The following is a 22,733-nucleotide window of genomic DNA, read 5'->3' as shown; positions in this document are numbered from 1 at the left end:
GCCAGGCTCGCAGGAGCGGGGCTTTCACTTCCTCTCGCCTCCGCCCGCCTCCCCAGCTCGCCGGCTGGCGTCGCCACCCCTCCTGGTCCCCGGCCACCGCTGTCGCCGCTGCTGCAATCCAGGACATACACTTCACTTTCCCGCTGGAGGCGGAGGATGCCCCTTGCACCAGCCCCGGAGAAAGAGCCCCGGGCCCGGCTGGAAGAGCCTTGGCCGCGAGGAAGGAGATCTGGACTCCGCTCTCCTTGATGCCACTGCAGCAGCTGGCAGCTGGGAAGGCGCCCACAGAGCGGGCACGCCAAGCGGGACGCGGGAGTCTCCGAGAGAGACCCCAGGCGCCTGCTGGGCTCCGCTGGCAGAGTTTGCAAGTGGCTGACACCCCCGCAGGTAAGGGCTGAGGGCCCCGATGGGGGTAAGAGGGTGGGGAGCCTCTGCGAAATGATCCAGCTTCCAGTTCCAGCTGCTTCTCCGCAGGCTGGGGGTTCAGCGCCCAGAGCCAGGTGAGTAAAGAACCCAGAGCGGTGACAGCCCAGCTCCGGGTAAATGACAAACTTTCTCTCCTCTGGCAGAGGGTGGGACATCCTGGCTCAGCCAGGCAGCCTTTCCCTGGACATCCTGCGGGTCCCCACAGGCAGGCACCCAAGGGCTTCTCCCGCTGAGCTGGGCCAGGAGGAAGGCAGCGGCCCCTTTTCATTTGATTCATGAGTCACCCACCCCCTTCTTGGGCAGTTCCGAGTTCTGAGGGAGGAAGCACTGGTCATATTTTCCGGTTGGCTTTAAAGGTATTCGTTGGGGATGATACTCTGGTGGAGGAGGCTCCTTGTTATCTGAGCCAGCGTCCAGACTGCCCAGGTGATGGCCTTTGCGTCCAGGGCTTTGCAGGCGTGCCTGTGTCCATTCTGGGGTGTGTGTGTGTGTGTGTGTGTGTGTGTGTGTGTTAGGAGAGGGTGAGGGAACTGAAGGGCAGGGGGACCCATTCAGTTCAGTCAGATCACCTCCATCCAAGCCCCGAGTGTCATCCCAGGAGAGGATTCACCTCCTTGGCAGAGCCACCAGGAGAGGCGGGGATCACCTTCCGTTCCTTGCAGCGCCTTAGATGAGCAAAAGATTTGGGGCAAGTTTCCTGGGCCATTCAATAAGACCATTCAGATTGGAGCTTGGGGAGGTGCAAACTTTTTTGCAAAAAAAAAAAGGAGCTGGAATGGACAGTTGTCTAAGGACTCCTGGCATGCTCACCCCCAGCTCTGAGGATGTGGGTGGTCCCCCCACGCTCCATGTCCCTAGAGGCTGTGCTGAGGCCAGCACATAGCTCATGAGTTGGGCCAGATTATTTTTCCTCCTAATGAAAAGCATGATTCAAAGAGACCACCTAGTCTCCAAGGATCATGTTGGAGCCACCCTTGCGGTCACAGACTTCTAGAAGGCATTGTGCTGCCTCACTGAGGTTCCAGCCTAGGGCTGGGGGTCCTCTCGATGGACTGTTTGGTCAGTGAGGCAGGCAGTGGACGGGCTTCTGGCCATGACCAGAAGGTGGGACATATTCCTGCGATTGCCTGCTGGGGCTGGGAGGCTGTCTCTGGGGAATAACATTGCCGCGTGGTTTCTGGAAAGTGTTTGAGGCGTGAGGGCGGAGTCTGAGGACCCCTTGCCGTGGCTTGGGGTTTTGACCTGGGGCCAGCCTAGGAGTGGCTTCTCTGGGCTGCTGGGACCCGGGTATTCCTCCAGGGCGTCGGAGACCCGTTCTTGATGCCCTGGGGAAACTCCATCTCTGGGTCAGGAACTCCATCTCTGGATCAGTTTCAAGTCTGCCCTCAATTGCTGTGTGACTTTGGGAAAATCGCTAGACCTCTCTGGGCCCTGTAGCTGCTTCTATAAAAGGAAGAGATCTCATGTATCCTCAGAAGTCCCAGTTCAGGCACTCTATGACCCTGAGCAATTATCACAGATGCGATTTTCAAAATCCCAAGAGTTGGTATAATTTAAGAGGCTTGGGACTTGGACACCTCTGCGTTTAACCAACATTCCACCCTCCAAACCTCACTCCCTCCACTATAAATGGGGACCTCATAGTTCCGGCTCCAGAAGGCTGTTGGGAGGACTAACCGAGATGGTGCATGTAAGCAGTGTATGGAGCGGAGACTGGAGTGGAGCTCCACACACACAGCAGCAGAGCGCCCTGTTTTCAGGTCCTGTGCGTGGGCATCCGGCTGCTATTTCCCCCCAGGGGCTGGCCCTATCGCACCAGGTGATCCTTGGCTGGGGGGCAGGGCCCTTGTCCTCTGCAATCACCTGGCACCTGCAGTCCCCACCCCTTCGCTGCTGCCTCATAAAAGCATGGCTGGACCAGCAGCTCCTAGTGGGGAGCCCAGGGCCATCTGGGGAGGAATTGAGGCATCCAGCTGCTGTGTCACCATGACAACAGGAGGTGGAGGTAAGCTGTCTCCATGGCTTCAACTTTGCAGCTATGTAGGGACCCAGGGCAGAGAAGTTAGTAGGTGTGTCTGGGTGTCAGGCACTGTCTGCTGAGGCTGTCTGAGCTGGTGAGGCTGCTGTTCCCTGTAGGAACAGCCATGCTGGGGGAAGTGCCTTCTGTGAGTGTGTGTGTGTGTGTGTGTGTGTCTAGGCAGGGGACAGGGTGTTGCTGAGATTGTGGGGGGAAGGCAGAAGATTGGTCAGTCTTATTTCGTGCTGAGTGGTTCTGAGGCTTGGGGCATCTGTCCCTCCCCAAACTAGGGTTCCCCAGGGTCCAGGCTGAAATCACCGTGGGAAGGCAGACTTCATCTCTGCTGACGAGTGAGTTCATGGGTGTGCAGTAGGGACTGGGCAGGAGCAGTGCCGCCGTGGGCTAGCTCAGCCTGTGGGCTTGCCTGAAAAAATCAACAGTTTGCTTTCCTGGTGGAGTAGGATATCAGTGTGTGTGTAGACACATTTGTCTATTCTCATGCAGGTTTGGGGCACATGTGCTCATTGTGAGTATGGTTGACATAAAAACCTTAGTGTATGTGCACATATGTGAGAACAGTGTCAATATGAGTGTGTATTTAGGAGATCGCATAAACATGGGTTGATGAGTACCTGTGCGTGTGCATGCCTGCAAGAGAACGCGTGCCTGTGTGAGTCAGCATAAGTGCAGGGTGTGTGTGCACTTAGGAGTGTTAAGCAGTTGTTTGTATGTGAGTTGGATGTGTCTCTGTGACGGCAGGTGCATGGCTACACAGCTGCATGCATGTGCTGTGTGGGTCTGTGCGGTAATACTTGTGTTTGAGAAGCTGTGCAGGTCTGCCTGGGGCACGCTCTGCTAGCTGTCCATGCTGTCTGCACATGTCCATGTGGGCGCTTGTGAGTGTACATGTGTGTGCACTGATTATGTGAGTGTGAGCTGTGGTATGCACTCACAGGCTTATCTGTCTACATGGTTTCCAGTGTACATTGTGCATGTCTCTGTGTGCGTACGTGTGTATAGCTCTGCACACCTGATTGTCTCTGTGTAAGTGTGTGCATCTGTTGGTCATGGTATAACCTCTGTGATTGTCTCTGTGAGCATGTGTGATGTTCAGGGCATGTGTATCTATGAGTGTTAGAGGGTGCATTTGATTGCGTCTCTGAGTATACATGTGCTTCTGTGGGTGTGCACATATGTGTATTCAGTGTACACTTTTTGAGCATCTGTGTGCGCACACGTGTTGCTGAGTGTCTGTGCCTGTGTGTAGCATTGCATGCTCAGTTGTATCTCTACGTGTATGTGTGTGTTTCCTGGTGTTAGTATCTGGGTGTGTTGGTTCCAGTGTACATTTGAGTGTGTCTCTGTGTGTATGTGAATGTTGTGTGTGTCTCAAAGTGTGTTTGGGCATGTTGCAGTGTAACTTTTGTGTATGAGCATGTTTCTGAGTGTGTGTACCTGGGCTGTTGCACTGTACTTTCTCACATGTCTCTGGGTGGCCATTGTGTGTTTCTGAGCATGTTGGCTTGTCTGTCAGGCCATGTCACTTTTGTGCATGTCTCATGTATATGCGTGTGTTTCCGAGATGTGCGTTTCTACAGATCTGAGTATCCATAGGGGTGTAAAGGTGTGTGTGTGTGTGTGTGTGTGTGTGTGTGGTGTAAACACAACTGAGACTCCAAGCAGAAAACATTTCCGAACCTTTACAATGACTCTTCCGCCTGCTCCTCAGGTTTGAGCCGTGCTCATGCTGTGCACCTTCCGAGTGGTGGCTCAGCGATCGGTGCCGGCTCTGAGCAGCGCGCCGGGACGTTGCGTGTTCGTTTTCTCTGCGCCTTAGCTCCGAAGCCGGTGTATTCCCCTGCCCCCGGCTCCCTCAACCCCTGCAGCAGCCCGAGTCGCTGTGGCCAGAAGCCTGCACCTGAGGAGTGCTGCTGAGCGAACTCACAGATGTTAAGAGCGCAGGTAGCAGTTCAGGCGGAAGGTCTGCACGTCGGCAGCCTGGGACGGGCCGCGCATCTCGACAGCGGTGTTGCTAATTAGGAGCTACTTGTTTTCCTTAAATAAACAAATCAAGTGAGGAAAGAAATTGCCCGAGATGAATGGCTCCCTGGAGCAGGTCCAGATGTTGGGAAGGTGGGGCGAGGGTCCCCACGGCTTACACATGTTACCGCTCAGGGTCTCCCAGATTTTGACCAAGAGCTGATGAGGTAGGGGCTGAAGAGGAAGCCGGGCAAGGCAGTGTGAGGCAGGGTGTGGCTGCTGTTTGGTTATCGGGGCACATGCATCAGAGGCTCTAATTCCTCCTTCTTCCCGGTGTCCATGCCCTCAGCCACGCACCATCGTCATTCCTCCCACTCAAGGGCCAGACGGGGTTTATGTTCCTGGTCCTTTGTTTGGGTCCAGTCACGTGATCAGCTTTGGCCATTTGGGTGAGGCAGAAGTGACAGTGTGTTTGTTCCTAGCTCAGGACTCAGAGCCTTGCGTGTTTCTGCCATGACTGGGAGAAGAGCTCCCCCAAGGTGGCCACTGCCCCCGCAGCCTGGCCCCAGAATGAACTCATGTCCAGCCTCCCCGAGCCCACACCTCAGTGAAGAGAGAGCCTAGCTCAGCCACTATCTGGGTAGCTAAATAAGTGCCTCACTGCACGTCACTGGGGTGTGGTGGTGTTTGTTACGCAGCGTTAGAGTGGTGATAGCTAACTAATCAGTTACAAGCAGTCTGTGTTTCCTTGTCCTGTTTGACGCCTGGTACTCACTCAGAACTGCATAATGAATACCTGTACTTCTCACCATAGATGTCCCATTCCTACCTAACTTTCTGCTCATCTCAACATTAGCAGTAATAATACAATAGTAATAGTAATGATAGGTGTTTGTGGAGTGTTTACCAGATACCATACCCCAGGCCAGAGGCTTCATATATGTCTTATCTATTACAGCAGGCAGTTTCTTGTCTACAAGACAGTTTCTTTTATAATCTTCCGTTATAATCTGTGAGGCTCAGAGAGGGGAGTTGGCTTGCATGGGTCCCACAGCCTGGAAGAGGCACACTTGGGATTTGCGCCCAGATCACCTGATGTCAGAGACCATGTTTTTAACCATGATGTCACACTGCCTCCCCAGTGCCAGCAGGCACGTTTGACATACTGACATCCTAGCATCCATTCAGCATTTCCCCCTTCACTCTCCTGGAGGTAACGTAGGCAGGAATGAATCTTTCATAGTGCCTATTTGGGTGTGTGTGTCGGGGGGAGGGGGAGTATGGGGGCATTTGCTCATTCATTCATTCTTTTATTCTTGCGCATCAGTATTTGCTGACACTTAGTATTCGCTCAGAATCTTCTAAGTGTCATAGTCTGTGTGGGCACTGAAGATGCAGAGATGGGAGACCCCAGTTCTGTCTTCAAGGAGCTTACAGTCCGGAGGGGAAGCAGGAGAACCTGGGTTCTGGAGGCAGATTGGACCGAGATCCAGCCCAGCCTCTCCCCTCCCTGTGGCCATCTCCAGCCACCGCACCCCAGCCAGGTTGTTGTGAGGATCAAAGGCGGTCATGTGGACAGGGCCCTTCACACAGTGCCGGGCACATCGGAAACAGGAGCCCTTCCTCCTATTCTTTCTCTTCCTTTTCCTTCTTGAGGAGGAGACGGTTGAATGTCACAGCCAGAGCACCGAGGAGATGGAAGAAACCAGAGGCCACGGGATCCCAGACAGGGAGACCAGCCATCCTGCTTTGTCTGAAAGGGACAGATTTCCCAAACGCACATTTTAGTGCTCAAACCAGGAGGATCCCGTGGGAACCAGTGAACGTTGGTTGCCCTAGCCCCAGAGGAGGGTTGGACGCAGCTTGGAATGTTTTAGGGCAGTGCTTGACAAGCTCGGGCCCCCAGGCCAAATCCGGCCCCCTTCCTGTCTTTGTCAGTAAAGTTTTATTGGGACATAGCTACACCCTGTCATTTACAGATTATCTGTGGCTGTTTTGCAGCTGCAACGGCAGAGTCGTGAAGCTGTGACAGAGACCATGTGGCCAGCAAAGCCTAAGATATTTACTATCTGGCTCTTTATAGGAAAATGTGCTGACTTCTCAGCTAAAAAGCCCAGCTGGGGTCCAGGGCCTTAGTGAAAAGAGAGGAGGTCAGAAATCAATGTCCACAGGTCAGTGACTCCGGATCAGGCTCACATCTATCCACAGGCCGGGCCTCCAGAGGGTCCGCAGCTCCAGAGACTTTGGGAGCTGGGAGAATTCTTCAATGCGGAGATGGAGGCCCAGAGAAGGGAAGAGACGTCCCTGTTTGTCCTAGAACAGTGGTTCTCAACCTTCTGGCCCTTTAAATACAGTTCCTCATGTTGTGACCCAACCATAAAATTCTTTTCGTTGCTACTTCATAACTGTAATGTTGCTACTGTTATGAATTGTCATGTAAATATCTGATATGCAGGATGGTCTTAGCTGACCCCTCTGAAAGGGTCGTTCAACCGCCAAAGGGGTCGTGACCCACAGGTTGAGAACCGCTGTCCTAGAAACTCAACTCCCTGTGAAGCAGGAAGAGAACGTCATCCCATTGAATCGCCACGGAGTCCATATCAGAAAAGAGCCAACATTTCTCCACTCGGAGCCTCTTTACTCTCACTTCGCACACCATCCCGACAAGCCCAGCGACCTGGTTACCCAGCCTTACAGCCTCTAGGAGGCACAAATTAGACAAATTAACATGTGTAGGATGGTAGAGAGAGCAGAGTGACAGCAGCCAGAGAGCGAGGGCACAGGTGAAGAGATCATAAAAAGAAGAAACGTGGAAATGAAAGGATCCCAGCAGGGGGCGAGATTTAATGCAGGAGTCAAATGACCTCATCATCTCAGTAGCTTCAGCTTATGCTCATCTCAATGTTATAGAACAAGGTCGCCAGTCAGAGATCAGTGAACAGTAGCCTTGTCCCCAGGGGATGCTTCCCAGGACCCCCAGTGGATGCCGAAACCGTGGATAGGACCGAACCCTATAATATCTGTTTTTCCCCATAATACATTCCTGCAATCAAGTTTAACTTCTTTATTAGGCAATTTCACAGATAGAAGATGCATTCTTAACTGTAGATCCCAGAAACCTCAGTATTGGATTTTTTTTTCTTACTTTATTAAATAGAGAACTTTTCACTTAAAGGACATACTTTGTGGCTTCCCTTTGGCATATCCGAATTGCTGGCATCACCATCCTTGCGCTTTGGGGACATTATTAAGTAAAAGAAAGGCACTGTGACACCTCGACAGTCGATCTGAGAATGCAGACAGCTACTAAGCTACTCATGGGCAGGGAGCACGTAGAGCATGCTGGATGGAGCAGGATGGTGCGAGATCTCGTGTGACTCAGAATGGTGTGCAGTTTAAAACATATGAATTGTTTCTGGAATTTTCCATTTAATGTTTTTGGGCCTCAGTTGACTACAGATAACTGAAATCGTGGAAAGTAAAACCGTCGATAAGGCAAGAATACCATTATGCAATCAATGTGCTATGTTATAGAACAGTGATGGCGAACCTTTTGAGCTCGGTGTGTCAGCATTTTGAAAAACCCTAACTTAACTCCGGTGCCGTGTCACATAGAGAAATTTTTTGATATTTTCAACCATAGTAAAACAAAGACTTATATTTTTGATATTTATTTTATATATTTAAATGCCATTTAACAAAGAAAAATCAACCAAAAAAAATGAGTTCGTGTGTCACCTCTGACACGCGTGTCATAGGTTCGCCATCACTGTTATAGAGCAACAAAAATGTTGCTGGCTGCTGTGATGGCCCCAAGAAACAGTTAATTCCCACTCTGTAGGCCGGGGAAAGGGCAAAGAATAGTTGACTGTATAAAATACTTTGATCCCATGGTTAACTATTTCTGTGCGTGGTGCCTCGGGTGTCTGGAAAATGCACTTACCTGGAACTCTTCTTCATTTTTCACAGTGTTGAGTAAGTGGCATCTTTCTGCACCTGAAAGAGTATCTGGCACATGGCAGGCCCTCAAGAAATAAACATTCTTTGCAATCAGACAGTGGGTTCCAATGTTAGCAACTTAACAACAGCCAATGGCTCAGTCTCTGGCCTCAGTGTTCTCATCTGTAAAATGAGGCCAGCTGCACGGGGGCTAAAGCTACTACTGAAACCAAACCTTCTGTCTGTGCCTGGCCTCTGGCTCGTGACATTTGCTTCCATAATTCACCTGCAGAAACCAGTCTGGAGAGAACTCTGGGAAGTGTCACGTAATTACAACTCAAAGTAACTGTCAGGGAGCAAAGTATCTGACTCTGGAGAAAGGGGAGGCACACATTAGAGCATTTAAAAGGAAGGCTTCCCAAGAAAGGGAAAGTGAGCTGGACTCTGAAGGATGATTAGGGTTAACCAGGCGCAGAGGGATGGGAAAACAGAGGAAATAGCACGTGCAAAGGTCCTGGGGTGGGAAGGTGAGCGGCATGAACCGAGGACATGGACACTAGATCTTTGGGGTGGGGAGGAACTGGTCCACAATGAAAGCAGATAGATCTCAGGGCCTTATGGGCCCCATAAATATTCTGCTCTTTATCCTCCCAGCAGCAGGAAAAGCTTTATAAAGATTTTAAGTACAGGGAGAGAACTGATTCCATTAAACCCTGGCCAGAGCAACAAGAAGAAATCTCGCCCCCACGTGAGGTGGGGATTTCAGGATTTCAGGCTCATTATGCAAAACACACAGCCTTCCAAGGGAGAGGTGAGCTTTCGAAAAGAGAGTCAACAAATTAGTTTTTTAATCTGCTTTAAGTTGCTGAAATGCCCGTCTTCCTTCCATTGTCACCCGATGGCTTGTGGGCTATTTTAACTTTTATTAGAGACATTTTTTTTTAATTGAAGGAGTTTTTTTTGTAAAACAAATGCCAGCCATGTTTGATAAGATAATAAATAAAATGGCACTGGGGAAATGCCACAGAAAGCTTTGATTTTTCTCCTTATGGCATCAGAACTGATTTAAATAATAATTATATATTTCATCTCCATGCAGCCTCCTCTACTAACACACCACACCACACCACAATATACCAGCGGCTCTAAACATATGCTGTTTCTAAAATTCCCCAACTCTCAGCTGGTAGAGGAAGAGGGACAGGCCTATAAGAGACCAGGATTTCTGACCTACTGGCTTTAGGCAGCACTCAAATCCAAGTGCTACCAATTCACAACTGTTGTGGCCTTGGTAATTTACCTCAGTCTCCTTAGCCTCCAGTTACTCATGTAAAATGGAAATAATGGTAGTATTTATATTCATCAGGATTCTTTTGGCTCTAGGAGACAGAAAATCCAACTTAAATATATCAGTATACTCGTATTGTCAGGCATAGCACGGAATATATTGGCTCATGTAAGTAGCATCCAGCTTCAGGCTTGGCTGGATCCAGGAGCTTGACAGTGTTACAGCTTTCTCTTTCTCTCTTCCTCCCTCCCTCTGAATTTTTTTGCTCTCCTTTTCTCTGTGGCTTCCTTCTGAGATTGGCTCTGGGTCTCTTCTCCTGAGCACAAATGCCCATCAGCAGCTCCATGCCTGCATTGTGCCAGCTGCAAGCTCCATTCCATCCAGTCCTGGAATTGGGACCCTGGGCCCTTGGAACCAATCACCATAGCCAGGGAAATGTTCTATGTTGCTCGGCCAGATTGAGGTCATGGGACCAACCCTGGAGCTTCGTTGGGAGGGGGTGGGAGAGGTGAATTGCCCTTTTCTGCTTCCTGAGTCACAAAGACCAGTAGGGGGAGATGGATGGATTCCCAAAGGAAAATTAGGACCCAGAGAACCGAAGAGGAGGGAAGTGAATGCTGGTCAGGCTAAAGCAATAGACCAGCAGGCTGTCTCATCCTCACCTCAGAGGGTGGTCATGAGGATGAAATGAGCTCAGGCATGCAAGGTCCTTAACCCTGACCCCAGCATGCCATGTCCTCAGTGAGTGCCACCTAGTATTACTGCTGCAATCATGAGTCTTGGCGTGGTGATAATATAGGCCAGGCAGGGGCTCTGCAAGTATTCAGGGCCACAGGAGACACAACCAGAAGACTCGGCCTGGACATCACACTGTTGCCTGTGAGCCTTGGACCTGCCCCTTCCCCTCCGGCTTCAGATGCTGAAAGCCACTGTCCCTTAATAAGCCCCACCTTGTGGGTCACTTCACCAGCTAAGAGCTGTGATGGCTCAGAGATGCAGAGAGGAATGCAAAACCAGACGGGTCCCCTAGAAGGGAGACAGAGCAGAGGGGCAGTAGTGAACCAGAGACCAGGGGCCTTGTTAGGGTATAGAAGGGGGGATCCTGCTCCAACCCCCAGCCCACTGTCGCTCTGAGAAAATACAAGCCCAGGGTGACCATATCTCTTGTTTTTTTCCAAGAGAATTGCATTCCAAGTTTTTTGGTCCTTTTTTTATTTTTTTGCAAAGTTCCCTTGATTGTAAATGTTGGCCACCAATTCAAGCAATTTTAAAACTCAGGACAGACCAAGCAAGCCTGTCTGTGGCTCAGTGGGACTTGGACCATGTTGTCAGGGCAGGTCTTGCCAGCATGGGGGACACAGAGCCGGTTCTGTCTGAACAGCAGAGACCTCGTGTTGCGGATGACCTCGGAGACACCCGGGCCATTGTTCTAGAAACCGGAGTCATGTGCTGTGTGCTTTCAGCACCCCCCTTGGAGGGCCACGGGCAGACCTTTTAACTCTGAGCCACATGCACCGTTTTTAACAGGCTCCGTGGATGGGATTCAGCGAGAACGGCTGCTTCAAAGCAGTTCATTTCGCTGCCTGAGATTATTAATGTTCTCTCTGATTTCCTGCTTCACACTCCTGGTTTCCTGGGGTAAAACTTGCTCTGCAAAGACTGAGAAGGTCATTCAGCCACCATCCCTCCACGTGAGGGTTTGCTCCTGGCTCTCCCACTCGCTGCTGTGTGACTAAGGGCAAGTCACTTTGCCTCTCTGAGCCCCAGTATTCTCATCTGCAACATGGGGTCCTCATTGCTCCTGTCTTATAAGGAGGTATTGGGCACATAGTTTGCACTCTGCAAAGCTCCTATAAAACTTCAACCCCAGCAGCCTGGGGAGAGGGAGATTGATGCTCAGGCTCCTTATAGGTACTGAGCACTCACTTCGTGCCAGGCCCTTTGCAAGCACCGCCCCCTTTTCTGCTCAGGTGGGCCCTGAGGGTAGTGGTTTTACAATCACTGTCTGCTTTTTCTTACAGAAGAGGAAATAGACTGAGTAGTGAAGGGATCTGCCAAGGTCACACAGCTAGGATGTGGCAGAGCCAAGGTTTGGACCCCAGCATACCTGACCCCAGAGGTCCTGCCTCTTGTGAAGGACCCTGTCTCCTAAGGGAATCAGTCGCATCCACACAAACGCATGGGTGCCCAGGCCCCCTTAGCAGTGGAGTCCTAGACCCAGCTCTGCTACTAACTTGCTGTGTCACCTCAGGTGGCTTTCCTGACCTCTCTGGGCCCTTTTCCCTCAGCTCCATAAACTCACCTTGCTTCCTTCCACCTCAGGGCCTTTGCACATGCTGTGAATCTGCTCAGAACACTTCCCTCTCCACCTTTACTTGGTAAAGCTCCTTCCAGTCTTGGGTGCAGCATCGCTTCTGAGAATTCCTCTGGAGCTCCCCTGCACCAGGTCAGATCTCCCTGCCATGAACTCTCCAAGCTCCACATCATCCCTTCAGGGGTTGTGATTACAGCGCCGTTGCGATGATTTCGCTCACCTGTGTGTCTTCTACCAGCCTGTCAATTTGAGGGGGCCGGGGGACCATTTAGCTCCCTTCCTGTGCTCATACTCTAAGCCTGCCACATGCATACAGCACAAAGATGTGGTTATTCACCGAAATGTAAAAGGAGGCTCAAAGAACTTCGTACACTGCTGGCAGGAGTGTGCATTAGTACAGCTGTTTTGGAAAACCACCTGGCCATATTGACTAAAGCAGCACGACACTATTCCATTTTGAGGTAGAGACACAAAGGATATGGAAAGGAAATGTATATATCATGATAGTGAAAAACTTCGAGGTACGGCAGCTGAGTACCAGATATCCATCGTGGTATAGCAGACAAGTGCTGTGCGGTTCCATCCTGCCATGGAATAGCACACAGCAGGGAAAATGAACAGGCTACAGCCACGTGCCACAAAAGGATGGCTCATGCATAAGCAAATGCCGAGCACAAAAGCCAGACACCAAAGAGCCTGTGCTGTATATAACGTCGATTACAAAAAGCTCAAAATAGAAGCCACACTAGAGTGTTTAGGGATGCGTGCACGCTTAGGTGGGAGCCTTAGGAAGAAAAACAGGGAGGGATGGCCTTGGCGGTCAGGATGGCGGTTACCTCGGCCGGGGGAGGAGCACAGAAGGCGCTCTGGGGAGCTGGCCACGTTCTGTTCCTTGCCCTGGAAGGTGGTTACATGGGCGCATGCTCATTGTGCAGTAATTCATCAAACTGGACATTTTGTTTTGTGTTTTCTTTTGTATATGGGTCATGGGCCCCATGAAAGGATCCCCTGTGTCCCCCCCCCCAGATACTTACCTTTGTGGGGACCCCACCTGGGCCATATCGCTCAGTCTTATGCACAGAGCATTCTCGGCCATCCTGTCTTACGCCAAGTTATTCTCACCTTAAAAGAGCAGGGCTGTGGCCCCTCTGTTCTGTAAGCCCTCCTTAGGGATCCGTACGTGCAGGTGCACAAACAGCCCTAGCTGCTTTGGCTGGGCGCTGCGGCCACCCGGTCAGAGGACACGGTTAGCTTCTCCTTTCAGAGTGTGATAAAGATGGAGGCTTGATTGCCCCAGAGGAAAATAAGAAAGAGAGAGAAAAATAAAACCCGAGAAACATTTTCGGGTTTCTTAGTTGTGCAGGCGGCTGAAAGCCGGGAGATAAGCTGTCCTGGATGGAGGGTCAGATAACAGGCTGGGCCCCGAGAAGAATGGGGACCTGGGGCTCCAAAGGGGGGCAGCTGGGTGCCAGGCCCAGATCTCTAGGCCCCGAACAATGAGGTCATTGGACTGACGGCCACAGTTGTTCTCTCTGCAGACGGAAGGGTGGGCCGGGGCCCTGCTCTGGAAGCCAGGCCCTAACTGGAGAGGCAAGTGCCATGGTTTTCATAGGCCCTTGGAGCGCGAGTCAGGGTGGTCTGGGGTTGGGGTCTTGCAGGGGCTTCTGGAAGTGTAGTTAATGGTTCTGGATTATTAACTCTTTGATGCTGAGCTTTGTTCATTTGTTTATTTTTTTAAACATTTGTAGTCCTGGCCGGTGTGGCTCAGTTGGTTGGAGCGCCGTCCTGTGCACCCAGGAGTGGCAGGTGTGATTCCTGGTCGGGGCACATGCCCAGCTTGTGAGTTCGATCCCCAGTCAGGGTGCATGTGGGAAGCAACTGATCGATGTTTCTCTCTCTCATTAATGTTTCTTTCTCTCTCTCCTTCCCTTCCTCTCTCTAAAATCAATTTTCAAAAAAATGTTTTTAAAAATGCTTCCTGTAAGGCAGGAAGTGCCATATTTTTCCGCTACCTTGTTTGTACAGTGGACACGAAATCAGCTTTTTTAAGACCTTTTTACCTTTATTTTTTCTCAAAATTTTTTTATCTTGGTAAAATACACACAACATAAAAGTTGCCGTCTTAACCGTTTTTAAGTGTATGGTTCGGTTGTATTAAATACACTCATAATTTTCTGCTACCGTGATTGCCATTCATCTCCAGAACTCTTTTTTTAGAGTTTCTTGATCAAAGGTGGGTGAGCTAAGATCGTTTGGAACCACCCTCTCAGTTTCCATCGGGGGAAATTGATGCCCAGAGGGAAAGGGACTTGCCAAGGTCCATAGCCAGTTAGAATCAAAGTCAAGATTAGAATCTTGGCCTTATTCTCCCCGGTGCCCCCAGCCAAGTGGCCCTCCCAGGCATTTCCCAGAATGCCTTGCCCACAAAGGTACCGCATAAATATTTAGTGACCCCTGGGGACTGGGGACTCCATTGTGGTTCTCCCTGGGACTCATCCAGTTCTCTTTCCAAACTCTGGGAGTATTGGAGATGAAATCCTACTCCACAGCCTAATGGCCAATTAATTGCTCTCTTTGGTCAGATAACATTTCTCATTTTTTTCTTTTTTTTCTTCTAGAAATTGCGTTGGTCTCCCCAGAGATCCAGCCAGTTCTTTCTAGTGGTTTCTTTCATTCTCTCCACGCCCTCCCCTGCCCACCCCAGGGCCAGATGGGAGAGCCACTGTGCGATAAGGGGCTATCGGTCCCCTTCCCCAACGTCACTGCCCTCCTGGAACCGTCTGGAGGCGTCTGAGATGCTTCAGTTACCCTCACAATGAGGGCATTTAGCTGAACTCTCCTCCCCCGGGATGCTCAGAGGCAGAAACGGGAGGAAGAGCAGAGGGAGAGGGAGAGAGAGAGAGAGAGAGGAAACAGAACCCAGCCAAACCGCCCATTGCGAAGGCGACGGGCGGGGAGAACGGGCCGGGCCAGCTCTGATTTCAGAGATGTTTTAGAAAGCGCCTCTGCCGGGCTTGTTTTCCCCGTTGGCGGTCCGATCAGGGGCAGTGCCCAAGGAAGGATAAAATTAGAGGCCCAACGCGGGCAAACCGAGGCAAGGGTCCAACGTGAGCGGGGCAGGGTGGGGGCCAGGAGAACAAGGGCTCTGTGTTCATGGGCACAGGGATATGAGTCCCGGGCTCCCACCGGCCCCAGCCAGGCATGCGATCAGCAATCCCCAGTGTGGCTGGAGAGACAGGGTCAGGGTGGCACCGCCGTGTAACTGAGCTGTGGGAAGAGCATGTCAGAGTGAGCGCACTGGTGAGAGAACCAGTGCCCCTCTCGGTGGCTGAGCCTGCTCTCGGGTGAAGGAGCCAGGCCCATACCAGGAGCCCCAGGAGAAGGTGTAGGGTTTCCTCCCCTGGAGACAGAGAAGAGCTCAGGGAGGGGGTTGCAAACTCTAGTCCCCAGGAGCCAGGCAGGTGACCGAAGGCAGGTTTGTCACAGACCTGGGCAAGCAGGGAGCCCAAGCAGGGATCACCAGTGCCGTTCGCCGAGCTAGGTCAGAGCCGAGTAACCTCAGACAACCAGTTGTCCCTCCGTGCCTCAGTTTCCCCGTATTGACAACCGAGTTAGTGCTAGCACTTACTGTGTTGGGTGATGGTGAAGATTCGGTGAGTTAACACAGAGAAGCACTTAGAACAGTACTGGTCCATTTTATCTTTGACGAGAAGCAGGATCTCTGGGTTTATCATAAAAAGTTCCACATCATTAACTGTTGGCAATGAATTCAAATAGAAAAATAAGTAACGGCAATCTTTCCTTCGGCTCACTATAGACCACAGCCCGGGGGCCAGGCTGGCAGCCTCTGGCCGAGGGTGCTGGAGAGATGCAAGCTGAACAAATGACTTAACGTGCCTGGGTCGTGTTTGCATCACGTGGCATTAGTTGGGCGCCTGGCAGGAAGCAATGACTGACTGACCTTGGGCAGCGGGTGCGAGTTTAATACTGGGGGGCGGGCTTGATGTGGGGAAATCGCAAGGGACTGCGAAGCGCTCGAGGTTGCTGGTGGAGGGGAGCTGTTACGGCCCCTATTCCTGAGAAGGCAAAGGGCAGGAGCAGCAAGAGGAACCTGGAGAAAGGAGTTTGCGGAGAGGCCATCTTTAGGAGCTGCGGTCTTTAGTTGAAGGGCCCTGCCCACCCCGGTGGCCCCACAGAGAGAGGTGCTGGGGGAAGGCATGCCCTGATCATTCTCTATCCACCTTCCCATCTCCTGCTGGTGCCTCCTCTTGGCGCCTCCTATTGGCCAAATTCAAGTGGAAGTCAGAGAACATGTTGCTGTGGTCCATGCAGACCTCCCCCCCTCCCCCCAACAGAGAACACAGAGGAGAAGGGAAGGAGTGGGTGTCAAGAGGCAAGTGGAATACAGGTGATGCTACCACCTGCCTCGGTTCTGGCTAAAGGGTGATGCTCAGCACACCGTTGTAGCGATAGGTTGAAGACCTCCTCATTGCTGATGAAGGAGGGAAGGCAGAGGCAGTGCAGGCGAGGGCTCCGTGTGTCCTCAGAGTGCCTAAACGGCCCTGTAGAGGTGCTGAAGGGTGTATCAGTTCCCCATTGCTGCTGTAACAAATTGCACACATTTATTCTCTACCGTTCTGAACGTCAGAAGTCCCAAGTGGGTCTCCCTGGGCTAAAATCAAGGTGTCTGCCCAGCGGAGTTCCCTCGTGAGGCCCTATGGGAAAATCATTTCCTTGCCTTTTCCAGCTTCTGGAAGCTGCCCACATTCCTTGGCTCATGGCCCCTTCCATCTTCAAAGCCAGCGAGTCTATCAAGCTCCTCTCTGCTGCTCTGTCACATCTTCTCTCACTCTGCCTTCCCTGCCTTCCTCCTCGTTAGGATGCCTATGATGGCCTTGCACCCACTGGGCAATCCAGGACCACCTCCCCATCTCTAAACTGAATCCACCTGCCAAGCCCTTTTGTGTGGAAGCGAACATTCTCGCAGGTTCTGAGGATTAGAACGTAGTAGACACCTTTGGAGGGAGGAGCATTATTCTGCTCACCACCAAAGGATTCTCGGAGGCTTCTCAAAGGAAAAATACCCTCCCATTGCCATTCCCAATTACCTGAAATCCCCCCCCATTAATGTCTCTCTTTTGGAAAATAACGATGTTTCCAACCTCCCGCATGTCTTCGTCTCCCTTTAAGAATGTTCCCAGGGCTGCATGTTTGCCCTTTAAGTGGGTCTTACATCAACTCACTGTTTTGCTCAGCTTCACCCTAAGTGATAATACATGTAAAATCAAGGCTCGATGCTCACTTATAACCTTCCTCACTATTCCCATTAAAACAATTACATAACTATTGACATTTTAAGAAAAGCTGATATCTGAACCTCATAAAAATGCCTGGTGGAATACTATGACTATGTGTATACCGGCAGGGTGGCGAAGTCTGGATCGCTCTATGAAAAGGCAGTTATGTTGCCTGGATGTCAAATATACCTTGAGTCCCAGCCTGCTGCCTGCAAAATGGTTGCATGAGTCAGGGTGCTCCAGAGACTCAGAACCAATAGAAGACACACACACACACACAGAGAGAGAGAGAGAGAGAGAGAGAGAGAGAGAGAGAGAGAAAGAGAAAGAGAGAGAGAGATGGAGGGGCCGGGAAAAAGAGAGAGAAATAGAGATATGTAATTGGCTCACATCGTTATGTAGTCAGCAAGCTAGAGACCCAGGAGAGCCAATAGTGTAAGTTCTAGTTTGAGCCCAAGTCCAAAAGCGGAAGAAGACTGATGTCCCAGCTTGAAGACAGCTTCTCCCTCACTGCACCTGTATGTGCTGTTCAGGCCTCCCGAGGACTGGATGAGGCCCACCCACCCTGTGGGCGGGGGGGGGGGGGGATCGCTTTCCTCAGCCCACTGATTTCAATGTTAGTTTCATCCAGAAACTCCCTCCCTCACAGGGTAATGTTTGACCAAGCCTCTGGGCACCCGTGGCCTAGCCACGTGGACACATACAATGTGATGCTGGGGGAAAATCTCTGAGAAAGGAGGGGAGAGACCTGGGTTTGGGACTGGCTCTGCTCTGTGACATTGGCCAAGTTTCCCTCTCTTCCTGGGGCCTCAGTGTCTGCAATGGGACAATTCCTCAGGTTCTCTGTAGCTTAGGCCTGCTGTAGTTCTACTATTGCTCCTAGCATATTAGCAATGAGTCTGGAACATGGGACAGGCAGTTTTGACATGGATGGCTAGAGCATGAGCAGGTTTTGACATGGATGGCTAGAGTATGAGGTGCTGTTAGAGGCATCAGAGGGTTCCACCCACCCTGGACCAGTATTACTTGTTCTTGTGGGGCCTCACCATGTGCACACATGGATTGTGGCTCTTGGGGGGAGACTGAGTTTTATTGAGTTTTGTAACCATCACACCAGGCCTAGTATAAGGACTCAGTATATTATCTGGTTGTTGAATGACCAATTGACTGGCAGAAGATGCACCTGATAGTCCCAAAACATCAATGCTTGCTGAAAGGCCCCTCAAAGGACTGTGACCAGGTAGCCTCAGCAACAGCCATTTGGTAGCTCTGAGTCCCAGAAAACTTAGTGGTGAGCATGTGGCACCTGTGAGTCAGACAGATGTGGTTTCAAACCCTAGAGGTACCACTTAGGAGCTGACCAACCTAGGGCAAGTTATTTCACCTATCTGAGCCTCAGTGGTTTCTTCTGTACAATGGGGACAATAATAGAACCAAATTCCTAAGTCTGTGCTGATATTTAAATGAGATAATCTATGCAAAGTGCACAGCCCGGGGGCTGGCAGGAAGTAGTGTTCCATAAATTAACAGCTGCAACTGTTATCATTATCATCTTGCTTCCATGCTGCCTGGGGAAGATGGAGATGATCCAATAGGACCCCATGCCTCTCCCGGCCATCCAGAGGAAGTAGGTAACTGTTGGAAACACCCCACATCTGAGAAAGCATATAGGGTTCTTTGAAATATACACTGACTTCCCAGACCAACCTCCCTCCACTGTTCTGCACCAACAAACCTATCTGGTGCAGTTCAAATATTGTTCAAATGTAATATTTTGCAACTGTTTTTTAGATAGTCGGAAATGCTTGCCAAAACTCTAAAAAGCCTTCATGAACAGAAAATAAAATTGTTAATTGGCTTTGCATTGTGCGAATAGATTGTCAGAGGGAGAGAAAATGGAGGCATTCGGTTCGATTCATCTGAAGGAGGAGGAGAAAGAGTGAGCAGAGCGCACACCCGGCTCTACCACTTGTGACCAGGTAACCTCAGCAACAGCCATTTGGTAGCTTTGAGCTGCTGCTTCCTCTGTGCGATGAGTCCCTCACAGGTTAACCCAGCGGGGTAGCTCAGCACCGAGTAAGCCCAACCAAGAGCAGCTGTGAAAGCTGTTTGAAACAAAACCTGTGAAATAGCTGGCACATAGTAGGAGCTTTGTTGGTGTTAGTTTCCACATAAGCTGGAAGGGGGATCAGCGAGTGAATTTCCATTGGATTTGAGTAGAGCCTTTCTATTTTTTTAAAAATGTTTTTATTGATTTGAGAGCGGGGGGAGAGAAACATTGATTGGCTACACGCCCTCTGCTGTAAATATGTTTTTATTGATTTGAGAGAGAGAGGGGAGAGAAACATTGATTGGCTGCATGCCCTCTGCTGTAAGGGATTGAGCCCACAACCCAGGCATGTGCCCTGACCAGGAATTAAACCGGCATCTTCTCGGTGGATGGGACTACACTCAACCAACTGAGCCACACCAGCCAGGGCAAGCAGCGCCTTTCTAAGAATGGATTGAAATTCAGCTCTCTCGATGTATTTTAGGAGCCGCCACCTTTAAGAATCTGGTTTGACAGATGGCTGAGTTCCGTTGAGGCGGACAGGTGTGGGTGGTGGGTATCACGGAATCTTATTTAAGCCCACAAATTCAGGTGCACCCCAAATAGCAACTTTATTAAAGATCTTAAAATGAATTCACATTAGACTTGGAGTCTCTACTGGGTGGCCAGAAACTTAGTATTTGTCATTACTGGGGTGCCCTCCTGCCAGGATAGATGGATATCCCCCAAAACTGACCCTGTCTACCTGGTCAGCATCAACCCCATGCACTTACCCTGCATGTTTCATTCAAGTCTGGAAATTCTGCTCTTTTGGGCCCTGCTTGGAGCATGGGAAGCTGTGCCCAGGTTGGTATTTCTGCCATCAAGGTGCCAGCCCCTCCCCTCGGGCACTGCCAGGACTTGCATCCTCTGGCCAGTTCCTTGCCCCGGAGATATGACTTCCTAACCTCCAACTTCCTTCCCCAGACCACTTCGCAGGCTCACAGATGACCTTTCGGCAGTTTGTGAATGGACAGTTGTAAGATTGAATGAGGCCCCAGATGTTACCCTTTTGCTTGCTGGGTTTGTTTATTTGTTTAATAGACTTTATTTCGGGGGTGCATCTTAGGGTTACAGGAAAATGGAGCACGACCTACAGAGATTGAAATTGCCCCTTTCAATCTTGCTCCCTGCCCCCAGTTTCTTCTCTGATGAATGTTTTATGTTAGTGTGGTTATTTGTTACAACTAATGAGCCAGCAGTGATCATTACAATGACCTAAAGTCCATCGTTTACATTAGAGGTCACAGTGTGCTGTACGTTCTCCGGGTTTTGACTAATGTATAATGACAGGATCCGCCATTACTGTTCTCTGCGGGAACAGTGTCGATGCCCTAAAAATCCCCCGTGTCCCGCCCTGCCTCCCTCCCAACCCCTGGCAACCACTGATCTTTATCCTGATTCTATACTTTTGTCTTTCCCAAGTTTTTTAATTAATTAATTTATCTTCCAACTTTTAAAAAGTGGAATATTTTCTATAAAAACCTGGCTGTCCAATATCTCTTGAAAAATTGACATATCCCAGGTAACACTGGGCTGGAGCCTAGTCTCGGAGGCTGCCCTCTCAGAGGGGTGGGGCCCCCAGCCTTTGACTGGGGGATTGAGTCTAATTCCTGCAGATACATCCCTGAGGCCATGGGTCACAACAAGACTAGCCACCTGCTTGAACTGGGGGTGAGAGAAACATCCAAGGAAATCGAACACAAATTAATTCCTCTGAAAATTATCCTGCAACCCATGGGAGGCTCATCTGAGGCTGGAACCAGGTCAGCCAGCAGCCTACATTCGCCAGATTTCTTCCGCGTTTTCTGCACAACCTGAACCAACCTGTTGTCTGAGGCTGTGGGTCCCGGCCTGGGCTACACACCAAGTCCTTCCGTGGCTGCCGCAGCTCAGGGTCAATAATTGATGCTAATGCTGCAATTCACCCGACTGACCTCCTTCCTGGACCATGTCAGGGAATTGGACACTCCGAGATTAAGTTGCCCCTGAAGTGGCCGGTAGTGGAGTGGGTGGTGGCAGGTGGACAGGGACACCATGGGAGGCTCAGGGCCCGAGCATCGCCCGTAAAGGCACAGCCAGAAATGAAGATGGCCCTTTAATTAGGCTGCAGGGTTTTACCCGAGTCTCTAAGTGAAACGCTCCCTGGCATGATGTGAGTACGCCCTCATCCTTCCACCTAGCAGGTCCCTGGCGGATGCTTATGCTCAGGGCCCCGGGGACAGGCCGAGGAGTGGTCAGGGGAGCACCTGGTGCAGGCCCACTATCTCCCCCTTCTGTGCTGTGTGATCTTGGCAAGTTGCTATGTCTCTCTGAGTCTCCATTTCCATCTCTGGAGCGGAGACTCAGACCAAAAATAAAATAAAAAAATAAGGTGGCAATCAATGTTTTTCTCATAGGTCACAGGGGAATAAATGGGTTGTCGTATCCCAGGGGGTTCCTTTATATCTCCTCCCCCAGTCTGTTGTCCCCCTTCTCCCTTACCATATTTATTCAATCCAACAATATTTGCTGAGCACCTACTATGTGCCGGCCACTGTTCTAGGCACTGGGGACACAGCAGTGAACAAGAAAGTCCCCATCTCTGCTCTTGTCGATTCAGCAATCCCATCAGTTACCTTCTTTGTGTCTTCCATGCCCGCGCCCTCACCTCCAACTCCCTGGAGCCAGGCCACCTCTGTCTGTTGCCTAGATTCCTGGAACACCCCCCACACTGCGGCTAGAGCTCTTCCTGAAACACAGATCTGATCGCTAGAGGCCGTCTGTGGCTTCCTGTGGCCCCTGGATTGAAATCAAAACCCACCAGCCTCTTTTTGCCCTTGAGACTGACGGAGCCCTTTCCTGTCTCTGAATGTTTGCCCTGGCTGTTCCCTCCACCTGGTTTCCTTTTCCTAATACAACATCGTCTTCTCGGATGTCACTCTTGACACCGCATCCTCCAGCCAGCCCTCCTTGGCCCTCTCTGTTTCCCCATCACACCCTGATGACGATAGCCAACATACATCCTTCCTGTGTATCGGACTCTCTCCTAAGCCTCTTACTTGGATAAAAACATTTTAGTCCTCACAGCAACTCTCTGCCCATTTTACAGATGAGAGAACCAAGGCCCAAAGGGGAAAGTAGCTATGCTGGGATTCCACAATACTGCGGTTGCCTCTGTCACTCCAGCTTGAGTCCCATGGAGCAGGGACTCTGACTTAACTTGTCTCTGCATCTGTAACACACAGGGCCTGGCACGAAGTAGGTGCTCAACAAACTGACAAAATGATAAATAACTGTCTTATAGCTGAAAAAGGGCTAAGGATGGTCCTACTCACGTTGCCCGGGGCCATGTGATTTTTGGGGACTCTTATTATTCCTCTTGGACTCAAAGTTGGTTCAGC

General features: G+C 50.7%; 1 protein-coding gene across 2 annotated transcripts in view; it reads left to right on the top strand.

The window, feature by feature from the left end:
• Positions 1-6: 6 nt before the first annotated feature.
• WSCD2 (WSC domain containing 2) overlaps positions 7-22,733 on the top strand; it is a 75,966-nt gene continuing 53,239 nt past the window's right edge. Inside the window, exon 1 of one of the 2 annotated variants that reach the window (XM_006762036.2) lies at positions 7-387. The gene's annotated coding sequence lies outside the window, so the exon portion shown is untranslated. Of the gene's footprint in view, positions 388-2,271; positions 2,432-22,733 lie in introns of those variants that run through there. The other variant, XM_015562856.1, reaches the window with a different exon arrangement.

This window comes from Myotis davidii, unplaced genomic scaffold (assembly GCF_000327345.1).
Source record: "Myotis davidii unplaced genomic scaffold, ASM32734v1 scaffold478, whole genome shotgun sequence".
NCBI lineage: Eukaryota > Metazoa > Chordata > Mammalia > Chiroptera > Vespertilionidae > Myotis > Myotis davidii.
Note: the sequence above shows the minus strand (reverse complement) of the source record. Positions and strands in the feature narration are given on the sequence as shown.